General features: G+C 43.9%; 1 protein-coding gene across 1 annotated transcript in view; it reads right to left on the bottom strand.

Annotated features, from left to right (window-relative positions):
* The window catches only part of FAM171A1 (family with sequence similarity 171 member A1), a 1,600,715-nt gene that overhangs the window by 1,455,526 nt on the left and 126,571 nt on the right, over positions 1-18,618 (bottom strand). The gene's annotated exons all lie outside the window — the stretch shown is intronic.

Raw genomic sequence — 18,618 nt, 5'->3', positions numbered from 1 at the left:
GAATTGGTTTTCCATGGTAGGAGTAACAGAATCTTATGCAATTTCCTATCCATTTGGAGATTGTCTGTTTGGAAATTGCTTTTCCTTCCCTTCCTGTTGCATAGGCTACTAAAAGCTGGTCAGTTTTTCTGTTACTTTTGGTTCTGTCCAGGTAGTAGCGTAACTGCCTATGTACATCCAAGGTATGCAGCAGTCTTTCCCCCTTGTTCTGTGGATTGGGAAAGAAGGTAGGTAGGTGGATTGCCTGGTTTAAAGACACTCTGGATACCACCTTAGGCATAAATGTAGGATTAGTTCTCATGGACACCCTATCTTGATGGAAGATTAGGAAGGGTTGCACTGCCATTAAGGCCTGTAGTTCAAACCCTCCTTGCTGAGGTAATTGCCAGTAGGAAAGCAGTTTTCCATGACAGGTGTTGCAGATCTGCTGTTGCTGCTGGTTCAAACGGAGGGAGTGTCAACTTTTCTAGCACAAAGTTCAAGTCCCATGCTGGTAATGGTGGTTTCCTAGGAGGTTTTACATTCTTGATCCCTCTGAGGAACTGCCTGAGTAGAGGATGCCAAAAGACAGGTGGATCGAAGCTGTATTCTGCTGAAATAGCTGATGCATGTATCTTGATGGAGGAATAGGACAGGCCTGTATGTAGAAGCTCTGCCAAGTACTCCAGTATGTTAGCAATATCTATGTTCGACACATCTTTTCCTCTTTCAGTACTCCAAATGACAAACCTTTTCCATTTTCCTGCATAGTTCCTTCTTGTTGAAGGTCTGCGGGCTTCAAGGATAATGTCTTTAACCCTTTGGGAAAGGTCTGGGTTAGTTGCTGCTATGTGATGTTCCAGGCAGTCAGTTGCAAGGTTTGTAGGATTGGATGCATGATGTTGTAGTTGTTCTGAGTTAACATCAAAGGCATCAGGGTATTGACCACATTCTCTCCGAGACATGCTCCTCAGCAATGGGTACCAGTGTTGTCTTGGCCAATTCGAGCTATCAGGATTATCCTTGGACGTTCCTCTTTGATTTTCAGTAGTACCTTGTGCATCAAGGGAAGAGGTGGAAATGCATATGCTGTCAGGCCTTTCCAGCTGAAGGATAGAGAGTCCACCTTCCATGCAAGTGGGTGGAATGTCCTTGTGCAGAATTTTTTGAGCTGGTGATTGAGTGGGGATGCGGATAGATCTATTTGTGGCATTCCCCATTTCTTTGTGATGGCCTTGAAGATGTCCGGGTGTAGCATCCATTCGTGAGCATCCGAGGTGGTTCTGCTTAACATGTCTGCTAGGGTGTTCTCTTTTCCGCACAAATATTGCCTGTAACTGGATGTTGTAGCTGAGAGCCAGATTCCAAAGATCCAAAGTCATTCTGCATAGGGGGTATGAATGAGTGCCTCCCTGTTTGTTGATGTACCACATGACTGTGGTGTTGTCTGTCCTTATCATCAAATGGCCTTCTTTGAGGAATGGTCTGAATTTTTGGATTGCCAGTTTTACTGCCAGCATTTCTTTTTGGTTTATGTGCAGATGCAGCTGGTCTTGAGTCCACAATCCTTGTATGCATTTGTCCAGCATGTGCGCCCCCCCCCATCCTAGGTCTGAGGCGTCCGTTGTGATGGTTTGGCTTGCTCGAAAGTTGTGGAAGGGTAAGCCTGGGTTTGACTGGCATGCTTGAGCCCACCATAGGAACTCCTGTTTTAGGCATGGGATTAGTGGGATTTCTGTTTCTAAGCTGTGCCTGTGCTGAGACCATAAATTCTTTAGGTACCACTGTAGCTTTCTCATATGCAGTCTGGCATGTGGGACCAAGATTATGCATGATGCCATGAAGCCCAAGGCCTGCAGAACTTTTCTTGCTGTTAGTTTGTTCTGCTTTGTTAATGCCAAGAAGTAAAGAGGGAGTTCTTTTTGTTTTTCTGCAGTTAGGAATGCCATTTGTTTTACTGTGTCCAATTCCGCGCCCAAGAATATTCTTGTTTGGGATGGTATCAGCCTTGACTTTTGAAAATTGACTGTGTATCCCAGGGCTTGTAGCAAGTAAATGACCCTTTGTAAATCTGTTGTCAGCTTGCTTTTGTTGTCCGCTTGTAACAGGCAGTCGCCCAGGTATGGATAAATTTGGATCTCCTGTAGTCTGCAGTGAGCGATTACTGATGTCAGGCATTTTGTGAATACTCTGGGCGCAGTAGATAAGCCAAAGGGCAATGCTGAGAATTGATAATGCTCTGATCCTGCAAGAAATCTGAGGTATCTTCTGCAATTTGGTCGAATGGGGACGTGCAGGTATGCCTCCTTGAGATCTAGAGTTACCAGCCAACACTCCTTGCCCAGCATGGGAAGAAGTTGCTGTAGGGTCAGCATTTTGAATTTTGGGACAATGATGTATGTGTTTAAGACGGACAGGTCGAGAATAGGTCTCCAACTTTTCTTTTCTTGGTACTAGGAAGAGTCTGGAGTAGAATCCTTTGCCCTGTTCTGTTATTGGTACCCTTTCCACAGCTCTCATCCTTGTTAATTTCGCTGTCTGCTGTAGAGCTTCTATTTTTTGATTTGGAGGTAGGTTTGGCATTCCTCTTTTTACTGGTAAGGTGTGGAAGTGGAACCGGTACCCTTGGTCTATGGTTTGCAAAATCCACTTGTCTTTTGTGATATAGTGCCAATTTTTCGAAAATAAGGCTAACTTTCCGCCTAAAGGTGCTGCTATTTGCTCCCTGGTAGGCGGTGTCAGAGCCAAGTCACTGTGATTGTCCTGTTGCAGTGGCAGTGGTTGTGTCTGTGCCTCGGTTATTGCCTTGCCACTGTCGTCCTCTGTAGGCACCTCCTCTGGATTGGTTTCTGCCTCTAGAGCGTCTATTCCTGCCCCTTTGGGATTTTGTGGAGTCTGGAAAGGACCAATTTTTGGCAGGCCAGTTCCTGCTAAACCTTGGGGCTGAACCTGTAAGAAATCTATAACTGTTTGTACAGATTTTGCCTTTTCTTCCATTTTCTTCATTACTTGCTGGGCAGGTGTACCAAATAGACTGGCCTTATCCATAGGAGCATCTAACAGCTTTGCTTTAACATGATCCGTAAGACCTGTTCTTTCAACCATGCATGCCTTCTTATCACTGTGCCAGTCATGGCTGATCTAAATGAAGCCTCCAGTGCATCATAGCCACATTTTAAGGAATGGTTACTAACCTGTTGGATGTTATTCACCATTTCTAATACATATTTCTTATCTAAGGATTCATCAGAGGACAGTTTTTTAGTTAACTGATCAAGCATAAACTCTTGGTATTGGATCATATAAAACTGACAGTTTAAAGCTCTAGCTGAGAGAGTAGCAGAGGTGTAAACTTTTTTCCCCCATCTCTCTAAGGACCTGGATTCCCTTTCAGAAGGAATAGGGTTTTTTGCTGTGGTCGAGGCTACTGCCTTAGGCCCCTGGGATATAGTTTCGGGATCTGCAAGTGGGGCCTTGTATAGGTGGTGATGAGCGTCTGGCACCCTGTAAAATCTATCTGGTTTGGCAGGAGCTGGAGGTAAAGAATCAGGAGCAGTGCAAACATCATTAAATGCATCGTCCACAACAGGCAGTACAGGAGATATAGCTAAGGGCCTATGTTGTGGTAAGTGCAGAAAGGTCCTAAGCCTTTTTCTTGAATCTGAGTAATCTTGTCCCTGCCATTGGAATTGTTCTCTCATGGCATGTAAGGTTTCCCCAAAGGAAAATTCCTCTGGTGGAGAGGCAGCTGGAATGGATTCTTCAGCATCGGAATCTTCATAAGTAGAAAAAGGAGCCTCTGGCTGGTCTGTAATGTCTGAGTCATCCGCAGAATCATCAGAGGACACTGGCTCGGGGGGCTCTGCTCTAGGTCTCTTTTCTGGGGGCTGAGAGGCCCTGTCTGGGTGAGATTGGGATCCCCTAATTAAGGATATTAAATCTTCTGCCAGAGTAAGCATTTGTGAACTTGAAGTGGGCCTGTGTGAGGGGGCTTAACAGGCACTGATTTAACAGATTTGGCTGCTTTAGCCCTGGCAAAGGCCTTAATAGACATGGCTGCAGGAGGCCTAGCAGCACCACGTGCTGGGGTAGAGACATCCAAAGGGATGGTGTCTGATAAGTCACTAGGAACCACAGTTGTAGGTAAAATTTCTGAGGCCGATTCAACTAAGGTAGCAGGAGCCTCAGTAGTAGTCATGGATTCGCTGAAGATTGACCGGTTTTCTCGGTTTCGGCCGAAACCGAGACACTCGCGGCTTGCTTAACCGTGGTTTCGGCCGAAACCGCTGACCGCGAGTGTCGGTCTTTTTCTTTGCGTTTTTAACAATTTGGGTAGTCGGAGGATCCGGCGGCATAATGTACGCAAAATCTGAGCCGAAAACTGTTCAGCAAACTCCGACCGGCCTAAGCCGTTCGTCGGTTGAAGGAAGCACAGGCCGAACAGGCTGCTACGTCGTGGTCTGGGCCTAAGCAAGGCAGACAGTAAGAGTGGAAATCTTTATGAGGTATTTGTTTCCCACAAGTTAAACAGTTATTGACTTTTTCTGACATCGGCTGAGGCAAGAAAGAGTCCCCAACGGGGTACTTAGCTTTTTAGAAGTCTTCGAAGTAGTATTCGGTAGTAGTAATCTCTGGATCTGACCGACCGGCACTTGCGAACAGCTTCTGCTTCAGGCGCCACGCGGCAAGAAAGACCGAGGAAAATGGTGTCGGCTGATGCCTTTATACCCGAAGACCAGCAGAGATGACGTCGGGTGAAGTGCGACATCAGCCGAAGCCGGACCCAGACTTTGGAATCCGGCCGACCGAAGGGCTGCCTGACGACAGGACAACCCATTTGTTATGACTGCAGATGCATCCATGAAGGACATCTAGTTAATTGTTTGTCAGTTAGTAGAGGATTATTACTGAGCAGTTAAGCTGTTTTCTGTAGTCCAGAGTACAGAGTTTGAATTCTTTCACCTCCACTTGCAGACTGTGCGACTCTAAACAAGTCACTTAACCACCATGTTTCACAGTCACCCCTGTAAAGGGACACATGCCCAGAAACCCAAAAAACAACTGAATATTATAAAAAACAAAATAAAGGAAGACAGTTTGGCCCCTAAGCATTGCAATAATGCACAATATTGCCACGATCTTTACTTTCAGGCCTTACTGTTTATGAGTGTTCTAGTTTAGAACAAGCACGGCAGACAATTTTATAAATCATCTTCCACAACTAATATTAACCAAGTTACTCTCAGTTATGCAACAGCATTTCACTAGAAAAATAAATACAAAAGCTCAAACAAACACAAACGTTTAAGAAGACATCCAAATACAAGTGAAACTTCTAACAAACAACATTTTCTGATATGACAATCTAAATTTAAAAGTACTAGCAACGTCAGCTTGGAAAATGTAACCAACGTTCTGGAAAAGGGATTGCGAAGTTATACAAAATCATTGTGTTAACATTTATCCTGGCCAAAAACATTTAGTGATTTTGTTAGTGCGCCTTCATAGTCCTTTACTCAGTTAGGAACTAGTAATGACAACTCTAATCCATTCAATAAATAATCTAGATAGCGGGCAACTAAGGTGGGGATATGTTATCCAGCTAGCGGCAGCATAAAAAGTGACTTTCAGAAGAGGAGCCTTCTTAATCAGGCCAAGAAAAACTCTGTAGGCAGTTCTTCATGCACTGTAGTAATTTAAATTTGACAACAGTAACTCCTCCTAAATATTTTTTTATTTTATTTTTTTTTTTGAAAATACAAAACAGGAACACAACAGATTACATCACAATCTGTGGATGACAGGGAAAGCAAAATATGGGAAACTACAGGTGACTGCAAACACTTGTCCTGCACAGTCTCGAACAAGAGTTTGAAGTGCTCTTAAATACAAAGTACCATGCTTGATATTTACATCTTCCAATGATCATTTACATCAATTCTTAAATACAGGAGCAAAACTTTTCAACATCTGGCTATAATTAGCACTTAACTGATTCATTATGAATGGTTTTGTCCAATATAAATTATGCATTTATATTTTTGTCAAAGGGTTGATTGGGACCTACACCACACAGTTCCAAGGTAAGGACTTTGCTTACAACCAAACATAAAAGTTGTAGGAATCAAAGTTGTCGGAGAATACTTAGCCCAATCACAACTCGCTAGCCTCTAGAACAAGTGCCTGTGCAGCACACTGTCTGGTCTATAGAAACAAGATACCAAAGGATATTGTACAGCTACCCTCTGAGAATGCAAAATAAGACATGAGACGACAAAGGTGGAGAAGAAAATGCCCCTTGTTTAGCAAGTATTTATTATTAACTCAAAGTTACTATACCACGGGGGAAGCAGTTCACTTTGTTGATCATTCACTTTCTGAAGTTCATTTTACCAAACATACATTTCTGCTTTAAAGGAAACTGGGTCGGTGTAATTTTGGGGAGGGACGTCTACGCAACTGTTTTGTAGGTTAGAGTAAGGGCTAGGTAAAGGGAGAGTTTTGCTGTTGTGCATATGTGCTGGAAGTGTGTCCAACTGTCTTGTGCAGTGGTACGGTTAAAGAAAATTTTTCAGAGTTAGAGTTAGGGGCGGTGGCTAGGATTAAAGAGGTACTACATATGTACACTGAAGAACAACCTTAAAAATACCTGAAACACTGGTGGATTTTAACTGATCCATATCCATCCATCCCATCCTACCCTAGCAAACAAAGCCCGCTTCCAATATGAAACAGTCACAGCATACTCGCACAGTATTCAGCTTATTTACAAGACATATTTCAGAGGCAGTAAAGCCATTATATACTGGAATTGTACATACATTTCTAAACCTCAAGGAGAACTGAAAAGGAAAATACACATCTGCACACTAAAATGGTGTGCATGTCAGCTAAATGTCACCGAGGAAAACTAGGGATGGCAGGGAAAATTTCTCCAGTTAGAAATCAGTAATTCCTTCATGCACAATAGACATGTATTCCTTTTATTTACTTTTTCCATCATGGAGAAGCAATCTAGGTTTCCAGTGACATGATACTAAATACTGCTAGACTTCCAAGAAACTGTGATCAACAGTGATCAGAACGAAACAAGGAAGGAATGTTTTAGGAATAATCCATGAGTGGCTGTGGATATCACAGGGTTTACCCAAGGATGGTGCAGTTTGTTATTCATGCAACAGTATATCCAAAATGGGTGGACAACTGAATTCAGTGATATATTTCACACCCCCATTACTGACAGACTCTCTAAAATGATATCAAAATATAAATGAAAACAACTATTCATAATTAGGACCACTTAAAGTGAAAAAATATCTGAGACACGCACACACCTCCTTGCAGGTTTTCAAAGAACAACTTTTACAATAAAATAATGCATCACGTCTCACTTAACTGCACAATCTGCTAAACCTGTTAAGTGTAGGGAAAAGAATAGTGGAATGATAACTTCATATCTGTTTTTATCTTTATTACAGCCAATGGAGAGTTCACAAGTTTAAAAATTACACTGCCTTCTGGCAGTTGTTGGTCTTTCGGCTTTTCCCGGTTAGGGGTCTCCACAGCAGAAATCCGGTCCGCTAATGATTGGCAGTTTGTTTTTAATGGTGTCGAGTTACCAGCCCGACGCCCAACCTTCAACGAAGGCACGCCCATTCAACGCATGTCTTTCGAATGCCCACCTCGACAGCGGGGAGGACATGCAGACTCCACACAGAAGGCATTCCCAACCCAAGCCGAGAATCGAACGGGAGAGCCTCTTGCTGTGAGGCAACAATGCTACCTCTGCAGTATTATAAAGAATAAAGTTATCACAGATTTAGTCAGCCACTTGCAGGAATAATCATTAGGAACTAAGCAAATTACAAATGTATCATTTGTTTACTTTCACTGAGCACTGTCATATGAAGACAAAAACACAGATTCTAAAGAAGTCCCACCAGCCATGATGTAGTTTATACAACTGCCCCTTCACATTTCTCATCCATTTGCATCTAATCTGACTGAGCAGCACTGGACCCCTTTATAGATAAATAAATACTCATACATGCATCACAGCTTCTAGCAAATGGACATCAGAAGAAATCCTTACATGCTGTCAGGTTAAGACTGTGATGCATGTCTTAAATCGTCCCACTTAAGCATGACTTAACATTTTGCACATTCTTTCTTCCTACTACCTTTAAGCAACTAGAAAAGTACTTTATTACTAAATTTCACTTTGCAGTTTTCTGTATTCTTCAATCCTGCAGGTACACAAATGAATGCAATCAGACCAGTACTGCAGCTTTCTCTTCGGAAACTGTAAATAGGATCTGCTCTGGCTGCCAGATAAGCCAAAAATCTTGCACAAGAATGACAAATAGGAGGTAAGAAACAAGAAGCTTATGCTTGTAGTACCATACCTCACTGGTAAGCAGCAGCTGCAAGGCACTGACAGATCAACAAGGGTTAAAGAGCATTTGTTCAATTCTGTTTTTCAGGTTGCCAAGACTTCTCCAGCTACTTGGAACAAACAGAATATATTTTCAAAGAGAATGTATTACAGAGCACTCAAGAGGTACTTGTGTAATATATGACTGAAAACACTGGCAAGCAGCTTAGTTCACATGATTTTACAACTTACATAAATTAATCTGAAGCAGAGGTCAAAAATACTGCCATGAATAGCAAACAGATGTAGGAGACTGGTTTTAACGAACCAAGAAAAGAATGTTTCTGACATATATTTTCGGTAAACACTTCTAATACTAAAAACTTTGCTTATGACAGAAGACTGCAACTATTCTATTACTATGTTGACAAAACTCTTATTATAAAATACAACTCCTTAAAATATGCCACAACAATACAGTTATTAACCAAAAAATACAAAAAGAATGTTCCTCTACTACAGTACTTGAATCAACAAGAATAGCAAAAATGTTGGAGAACAGTGCTTCTGCAAATATAAGCTTAACTGAACTGTCTCCATGGTAAAAAGTGATAAAGCCCTAACCACAATCCAGACAACCCTGGCTTGATTAGCAAACTGGGTAATGAACAGCTGGGTTGGGAGGGGTTCAAGACACGTTGAAGCCTGCTCACCTCCACTGGAGAATGGTTGAGGTCGATGAAGGTTTGCCCAGGGAAATCCTATCAGCCTATAAACCCCGGTAAAGACTGGAGATGGGTAGCAGCAACTACCTTCAAGAAGGGTGAGCTTATCAGGGTAGTACCAGTCATGAAAGTCTGTAACATACCAAGCATGGAAGTTTCTAACATACCCTTCATCAACCCACCATATCCCCACCTTACAGACCCTTGTGGGCATTTGCACAGTAATGGCAGCTGTGACACCCGTGCACTGGCCCAACAATCGAGGAGCCTCAATCCTCACCACTAACACCAGTGAGGGGCGTCCATATAGGGTAAGGATAATAAATACACACACAGTAAAGTACAATTTCCCTTAAGAGCACACAGAGATCAGAGTCAGTCTGGGGCTGGTTCCTCCCTTTCTCTTCAGGTCACCAATAAGACTCCCCCCACTGGCACAGCTATAGGGTCCAGATCTCAGCCTAGTGGGCAAGCTAAAACCACCAGTACCCTCTCTGTCTAACCAGTGCTTCGTGTCCCTGTCCAAGTAGCTGACACACACACTTTGAGGCAAAAGTTGTATACAACCACAAAACACTCCTGGGGAAGGCTGGCACAGGTTCTCCAGCTGTGCCCCTTTTACCTAGACTATACGGTAGTACCACTTGCCACCACCCACAAATATTTATCAGCTACTAAAGGCCCTTATGAAAGGGTGTCCAATTATACTGTGCAATATTATTATCTAAATGGTAAATGCAACTGAACAGTCAAGGCTTATTGGAGTGGCTTGGCCAGTATCACTATATACATGCAATGTACTTTAGATCTTAAATTATCTCCACACAAAACAGCCACAGTTGAAAGGTTTCAAATATTTAATAAACAATAAAAAACACAAGACAATACTTCTTACTACACAGTGCTAGTCAACAGTTCAGAGATCACAGTGAAATGCTTAAAATAATACAGTAGAAAGGTTCTGCCATCAATATAGAAATACCTAATCTAATCTGCCTAGTTCCTAGCTATACCCAAGAGAAAACACAGTTCTAAAATAAACTTATGTATAGAACATAGGCAGTGCTGGCGAGTTGGATGTTCTCAAGACAAATGCTAAAATGCCCTCCATTCTTTCTGTCCTTAAATACACTGACCCTTCTGACATTGCCAACATCTTGGCTGACAGGTTCAGTGCAAATTCCCCTCACCACCTATAGGGCCTAATACCATTCCAGTGGATTGTGCAAGTCCAATTATTACTGTTACGTTGGTTAACAAGGCTCTATCTAAAGCTAAAAACACTGCCTCCATGGGACCAGATGGTGTCCCAGGCTGTGTCATATGTGAGCTCCAAAAGGAATTAACCCCGCATATTAATACCCTGTTCAGTCTTAGCCGCTCCACAGGATATGTGCCCAAAGAATGGCGCACGGCAACGGTGGGCCCACTACATAAGGGTGGGGCCACAACTGACCCTGGACACTACCGACCAAAAGCCTGACCAATCTGATCTGTAAGGCTATGGAGCGAATCATTATGAACTCATAAATGGAGAGATTGGGAACCTCCAGTCCCTGGACCCCACACAGTTCGGCTTCATCAAGGGCGGATCATGCCTCCTGAACCTGGTGGATTTCTTTGAGACAGTTACTCAGGCTATAGATAAGGGAAAGGAGGTACACACGGCTTACCTTGACCTTGCTAAAGCATTTGACACCATTCCCCATTCAGGTATTATTGATAAGCTCACCAGCCTGGGCATAAACCCTTACGTCACAAGATGGATCGCAAACTGGCTCTCTGACAGATCCCATAAAGTAAGAGTAGCGGGATCTATGTCCGAATCCAGACCAGTAACGAGTGGTGTGCCTCAGGGCTCTCGCCTGGGGCCTCTCCTACTTGGCATATACTTCTCAGAAGTACAGGCAAGTACGAAAGGGCTATGGCTGGCTAAGATTGCAGACAACTGCAAACTGGGTGCTATAACAGAGTCTCCAGCTGACATGGAGATCCTCCAGAAGGGCCTAAATGAGACTGATGCATGGTGTCAAAGCCATGGTCTCAAGCTAAATGCAAATAAATGCGTAGTAATCCCCTTTGGAAAAAACAGAGTACCCGCAAACTACAACATAGGAGGTAATCCCCTGAAATCTGGAGAAATAAGGGATCTAGGGACCCAAGTAGATAATCAGCTTTCCTTTGATAACCATGTTGCCAAAGTGGTTAGAAAATCCTTCTGTGTGACCCATCTGATCACGAAAGGGTTCGCATCAAGATCTAAGGATGCAATGGTGCCCCCTCTACTCTTCCCTCATCAGACCCATTATTGAGTACAATGCACCAATTGGAATGTACCTGGCTAGACATCTCCAGCAGCTGGAGAGACCACAGAGGTTCCTAACCAAGAGGATTACTGGCCTCAAACAGTTGCCCTATGCAGCACGATTGAAAAATCTAAGACTGTTCTCTGTTGCATACCGCTTTGTCAGAGGCGATCTCTGTCTAACATACAGAGCCATGTCCAACCCAGAATTGTTGAACATGCTCCATCTTAGCAAAACCAAATCCACTCGAGCTACACGCTCTAGGGATATAAACCTCAACACAACAATGAATAGAACATGCTGGAGGGATAGATTCCCTTCACAGAGACTTCACTTACTATGGAACAGGGTCCCCTTCACAGAGCCCCTCACTATCACTCTTCAAGAGGAACCTTGATGAGTGGATGGGTAACAGAAAGCTCACACCAGGGATCACACCAACAGCACTACTAGATTGGGGCCAAGGGTACTAGCTGCTAGTACAAGGGTCTAGGAACTACTAAAGGGGTGGTGAATACCGCACAACGTGGCTGGGCTAATATATGCCTTCAGGCAGATAGCCCAGTACCAACCTATGAACCTATAAATTGATAACACAGTACCACTGATTAATTTCAGATTACATCATTTCTTTCTGGTTCCCAGGCTAACAGAAACTCAGTGGTTAATAGTCCTTTTGATCTTGCAGCTGGTCAGAAAGCCAGAGCAATAAAAGAAATTATGCATGTAAATTCTAGCCATTAACTCTGGCCTCAAAACAATAGGCAGAATGCCTCCCTCTAGACAACTTGGCTCCAAGTTTTAGATCAAAGAATTTCACATTGCTCGACTTATCAGCTTTCTTACAGCAGAGTGCACTGTTACATTTTTTTCAATTCAACATCCAATAGAACAAACCTGTGGCTTACATTAATATTTCCAATGACAGAATTATCTACAAAATTCTAGCTAGCTTATCAGCCTTCACCTATCTTCACCCCCCCCCCCCCAGGAGAACTCAAGCTAGTTTTTCAACTGACCTTTGAGAAACGTTGCTTGAGAGGGTTAGGTCCATCTGTGTATACCTTACCCCATTCTCTGTCTTGAGTGCCCATCTCCACTGGCATTGCTAATCCAGCTGCGGTGCTGCACTGACATATATGCTTGCAACCCTAGGCTCCATCTTAGCAACTTGGCAATTTGCTGGCAGGCTCTGTTTAACCATGTTAGGGGATTGTGATTGGTCACTACAGTGAATTTTCTTCCATACAGATAAGGCTGAAGTTTCTGCAGAGTCCACACTATGGCTAGACATTCCTTTTCTACAGTTACATAGCATTCCTCCCTGGGTTGGAGCCTACAACTAAGACAAACCACTGGATGCTCTTCTCCCTCTGAAGAAATCTAGCTAAGTATAGCCCCCACCCCATGGTTTGAAGCATCCACCTGCACAACAAATTCTTTGCTGTAATCTAGACTGGCTAACACAGGGGGTCCTCCCAAAGCTTCCTTAAGCTTATGGAATGCCTGCTCACATGTTGTGGTCCACACTACCTTATCTGGCCTGTTCTTCCTTGTCAGGTCTGTGAGGGGAGCAGCTATGGTACTATAACTGGGAACGAACTTTCTGTAGTACTCTGCTGTCCCCAAGAATGCCCTCACCTGCTTTTTGGTAACAGGTGCAGGCCATGCCCGAATGGCTTCTACTTTGGCAGGTTCTGGCCTGATCTTACCACTCCCCACTCTATGTCCCAGGTAGGAGACCTCTGCCATTCCCACCTGACATTTGCTGGGCTTAATGGTCAACGCTGCCCTCTGCAGTCTGCCCAGCACCTCCCTGACATGTTGAAGGTGCTCTTGCCAGGAATGGCTGTTGATGGCAATATCATCTAGGTAAGCAAGGGCAAACCATCCTGCTAGGACATTATCTACCAGCCTCTGGAAAGTCGCTGGGACATTTTTCATCCCAAAGGGCATCTTTGTGAACTCATACAAGTCAAAAGGAGTCACAAAGGCCGACCTCTCTCTAGCACTGGGAGTCAAGGGTACCTGCCAGTAACCCTTGGTAAGATCGGTGGTTGTAAGATACTTACCCCATGCCTAGGTCGGATGAGGCCCTACAGCAGCTGGGTGGGGCAAGCATCAGACTCTGTGTGACTATTTAATTTCCTGTACTCCACACAGAACCTGATGTTGCCATCTTTCTTTGGCAACAGCACCACTTGGGAGGCCCAGGGACTGTTGGACTTTTGAATTACCCCTAGTTCCAACATTTCCTGCATCTCCTCCCTCACACACTGACTCTCTCAGGCACCCTATAAGAGGCCTGCCTAACAGGCCTTTAGGGTCCTGTATCCACCTGGTGCTGCACCAGGTGGGTGCACCCTGGTTTCCCAGTGAACATGTCCCAAAACTCCTGTAACACTGCTCAGATTTCTCAAACCTGGGTAGGAGATAGCTGCTGGGACATTGCTACCCCTTCCACTGAGGCGTCAGTCCGAGCCTCACTGAGGAGATCAGTCTCCAGATATCCCTCAGACTCCTCCTGCAATCCGCTGCAAATGCTCAGCACACGGGCCTCCCTATTATGGTAAGGTTTCATCATGTTAACATGGTACAATTTGTGCTCCTGCCTAGCAGTTCTACCATGTAGTTAACATCACTTACTTTCCTTACCACTTTGTAGGGTCCATGCCAAGCTGCTTGCAGCTTGTTGTGTCTAACAGGAATGAGAACCATTACCTGCTGCCCCACAGCATACTCTCTAGCTCGAGTATTCCTGTTATACCACACCTTTTCTGTTGTTGGGCTTCTGCCAGGTTCTTCTGGGTCAAGCCCACAAATTTCCTGAGCCTTGCCCTGAGATTTAGGACATATGCCACAACAAAATCCTTGTGAGATTCACACTCACCTTCCCACTCATTACAAATTAAATCTAGAGTTCCTCTTACACTATGCACATACAGCAACTCAAAGGGTGGAAAACCTGTGGATTCCTGGGGAACCTCTCTGTAAGCAAACATATGGGGCAAATATCAGTCCCACTCCCTCTTAAACAAGTCTGCAAATGCCCATAGCATGGACTTGATTGTAGAGTTTAAGCTCTCAACAAGACCATTAGTATGGAGATGATAGGGGGTGGTCTTCAGGTGCTTCACCCCACAGGACTTCCACAGACAAGCTAGCAGGTCTAACATGAAATTGGCACCTCTGTCAGTCAGTACTTCTTTTGGGAGACCTACCCTGATGAAAATCTCTAACAAAGCATTTGCCACCTTTTCTGTCTCAAAAGAGGACAGAACCACTTTCAAAGGGTATCCTGTAGCATAATCTACTACCACTAGGATATATTTTTTCCCCTGTGGAATTTGGGGTACTAAGAGGCCCCACAATATCCATAGCTACCCTCTGAAATGGCTCCTCAATCACAGGCAAGAGGCATCAAAGGAGCTCTCACCTCGTCTATTGCCTTGCCTACCTTTTGGCACTGCTCACATGTCCTGCAGTACCCAGTTACATCTCTGGAAATTCCAGGCCAATAGAACTTCTACATAATAAATCTCTCTGTACATTTTATGTCCATATGACCTGCAAAAGGAATATCATGGGCTATGGCTAGAAGCTCCAGATGGTAGGCTCTAGGCACTACCCACTGCTGTACCCTCTCACCTTCTAGTCCTCCTTCAGGGGGTCCACACTCTACACAGTAACCCTTTGTCACAGTATACAGATTCCCCCTTCCCTTAAGAATCAGGTGCTTCACTAGCTACCTGCCTCAGGCCTTGCAATGCAGGGTCTGATAGGTGAGCCTATCTCAACTCTCTCTTTGTAACCCTTCCCAGCTCCCCTTCCACAGGAAGTCTGGCATCCTCTGACAGTGGTGCCTCACTGTCAGCCTCGGTACTACTACTCACCTCTACCTTTGCAGTCCCTCTGTCCAAGGGAACATCAGTACACACAAACAGCTGTGGCTCACCTTCAGTCCCACTGCTACAGCGTAGCTTCCTCCCTGAAGTAACCAACTCACCAGTCCTGGATGCAAGTATGCAGTCTGTCTGGGTCTCCCCAGGCTGCCAGACCCACATGCTTGTCTCGAAGCCTGACTGAGTGTAACTGCATTAACAGGCAGCACTGCCTCATCACAACCTTTCCCTATCAGGACATCTGCAGGATGGTAGTTCGGTACCCTTGTTGTCTCAAGACAACCTACTACTGGCATTTTGTCTTTCCCACTTACTGTCTCTCTCACCTTTTGTTCCCACCTTGCCTCAGTGGACATCTGTATACCACATGGCCCCACTGGTTGCATTCAAAACATTTAACTTTAGGTCCTGGATGTGTACTTGGACTAGGGGCTTCCCCTGCTACTGGCAGATTCTGCTGGGGCAGTCTGGGCTGCCGACCATAGGTTCCTTTATACCCATGAGCAGTACTTGGGTCCCTTTCCTGTGCAGGGATGCCCTGCTTGCTAGGTATAGGTCTTCCTTCTTCCCCAACTTATCTGAAGTAGCACACTATCAGCTAACCAGATCCTCATGTCCTCAGGCAAAGTGCTAAGGGCTTGTTCCCTCACCAAAACGTCTGCCAGCCCTTCAAAAGTGGTGACCTGACATCCACTCACCTACCTATGAAAACAAGTGCTCAGTTCAGCAACATATTCACAAACACTTTAATCTGTCTTTCATCTATGCTCACAAAACTTTTTCCTATATGTTTCAGGTGTTAGCTTAAAAAATTCTAACAAGTAGTTCTTAACAGTAGTATAATTAAAACAGTCAACTTCAGACATTTTAGACAGCACATTTACAGCTTTACCATGGAGTAATGGGGTCAGAAACCATACACAGATCCTTTGTTCAACAACATACTGTTTACATACCCTATCGAACATACGAGTGAAACTATCAAAATTATCCCTCTCTTTAAACTGCAGAAGAAATTTACTGACCTTTTGTGCTTCTGGGGTCCAGTTACTCCCTTCCCCATTACCTCCATGACTCTGGCAAAGACTCAGCATCTCCTTTTCATGCTGCCTCTGCCTTTCCTTTTACTTAGCTTCCAGGTTGTAGCAGTTTCTCATTCTTCTCAGCCTGCAAATGTCGCATTTTCTCATTGTGCTCACTCACTAGATGACTAAGTCTCTCAGCTGCTTCTATTTACAAACGTCTGGCCTCCAACTCAAGTCTCTTTAGCTCCAGATGGATTTTTAAGTCCTCTGCAGAAAGGGTTGAGCTGTCCATTCTCTGAGTGTGGTACATCTCCACTTCCAGTCTGATCATCCTCCTAGTTGCTGTTTTCTGATGCAGCTGTGACCAAAGCTGCAATCATGTCTGCCTTAGTCAAGTTTCCATGCACCAGTCCCCTAGCCAGGCACATCTCAGCCAGCTGGCTCCTTGTCAGCTTTCCGTACTCCTCTGTGGACATGTTTGCCTGCTCTCCCTGACTAAGCTAAAAAAGGAAATAAAACAATTGTGATCTGAACTCGTAGTATTCACGGTGTGGCTGATTTAGAGTACAAAAACACCTTCAGTGATCACTGTACACAAGTTATAGGAATTCACACTACCCACACCACTACAAGCCAATTAGTACTTGCCAACCAATTAATATGTGGTGTGGATAACCCACCACTGCCAAAAAATTAATATGGGACGCCCGTGCACTGGCCCAGCAATCAAATACCCTCAATCCTCACCACTAACACCAGTGAGGGGCGTCCACATAGGGAAAGGATAATAAATACACACACAGTAAAGTACAATTTCCCTTAAGTGCACACAGAGATCACAGTCAGTCTGGGGCTGGTTGGCTGGTTTTTCCCATTCTCTCCAGGTTCCCAATAAGACTCCCCACTAGCACAGCTATAGGGTCCAGATCTCAGCCTAGTGGGCATGCTAAAACCTCCAGCACCCTCTCTGTCCAACCAGTGCTTCGTGTCCCTGCCAAAGTAGCTGACACACACACTTTGAGATAAGAGTTGTATACAACCACACAGGCACTCCTGAGAAAGGCTGGCACAGGTTCTCCAGCTGTGCCCCTTTTACCCAGACTATAAAATAGTACCACTTGCCACCACCCACTAATATTTATCAGCTACTAAAAGGCCCTTATGAAAGGGTGTCCAATTATACTGTGCATTATTATTATCCAAATGGTAAGTGCAACTGAACAGTCAAGGCTTATTGGGGTGGCTTGGCCAGTATCACTATATACATGCAATGTACTCTAGAGCTCAAATTATCTCTACACAAAACAGCAACAGTTGAAAGGTTTAAAATATTTAATAATAAATAATAAAAAAAAACAAGACAATACATCTTGCTACACAGTGCTAGTCAAGAATTCAGAGATCACAGATAACTACTTAACATAATACAGAAGAAAAGGTCTGACATCAATACAGAAAAAAACTAATCCAATCTTCCTAGTTCCTAGCTATGTCCAAGAGAAAACACAGTTAGTTCTAAAATAAACTTACATATAGAACACATGCAGTGCTGGTGAGTTGGATGTTCAAGACAAATGCTAAAATGCCCTCATTCTTTCTGTCCTTAAACTGATAACACAATACCACTGACTCATTTCAGATTACATCATTTCTTTCGGGTTCCCAGGCTAACAGAAACTCAGAGGTTAATAGCCGTTTTGATCTTGCAGCTGATCAGGAAGCCAGAGAAATAAAGGAAATTGTATATGTAAATTCCAGCCATTAACTCTGGCTTCAAAATAATAGGCAAAATGCCTCCATCTAGACATCTCAGCTCCAGGTTTTAGATCAAGGAATTTTACAATGCTTGACTTATCAGCTTTCTTACAGTAGAGTGCACTATTGTTACATTTTTTTTTTCAGTTCAACATCCAGTACAGTCTTTTCATATTTAAGAGAACAAGCCTGTGGCTTACATTAATATTTACAAATGACAGAATTATCTAGCTAGGCTGGCAGCCTTCACCTATCTGCACAGCAGCTACAAAACAAAACTCCCATGATAGCTGCCTGGATGATGGCCATATTGTCATAGGCTGTCAACCAGTTAGGGAATGCATGGGCAAAAATGCAGTAACTGGCCTGAGAGTCTACAACAGTTGTGCACAACGTCCGGTCCTAGACACAACATCATCCAGTCCCCAGAGAGTAATCAAAAATTAAAAAAAAAAAATAAAAAGTGAAAAAATGCTATGCCTTACTCAGTCACACAAACTTTCCAGCACGTTTACTTACCTAATTGACTGCAGTTGTGCACACCTCTAATTT

The sequence above is a fragment of the Protopterus annectens genome, chromosome 3.part1, assembly GCF_019279795.1.
Source record: "Protopterus annectens isolate FY-2018-M chromosome 3.part1, PAN1.0, whole genome shotgun sequence".
Lineage (NCBI taxonomy): Eukaryota > Metazoa > Chordata > Ceratodontiformes > Protopteridae > Protopterus > Protopterus annectens.
The sequence above is the reverse complement of the archived record's forward strand: the minus strand, read 5'-3'. Positions and strand labels throughout refer to the sequence as shown.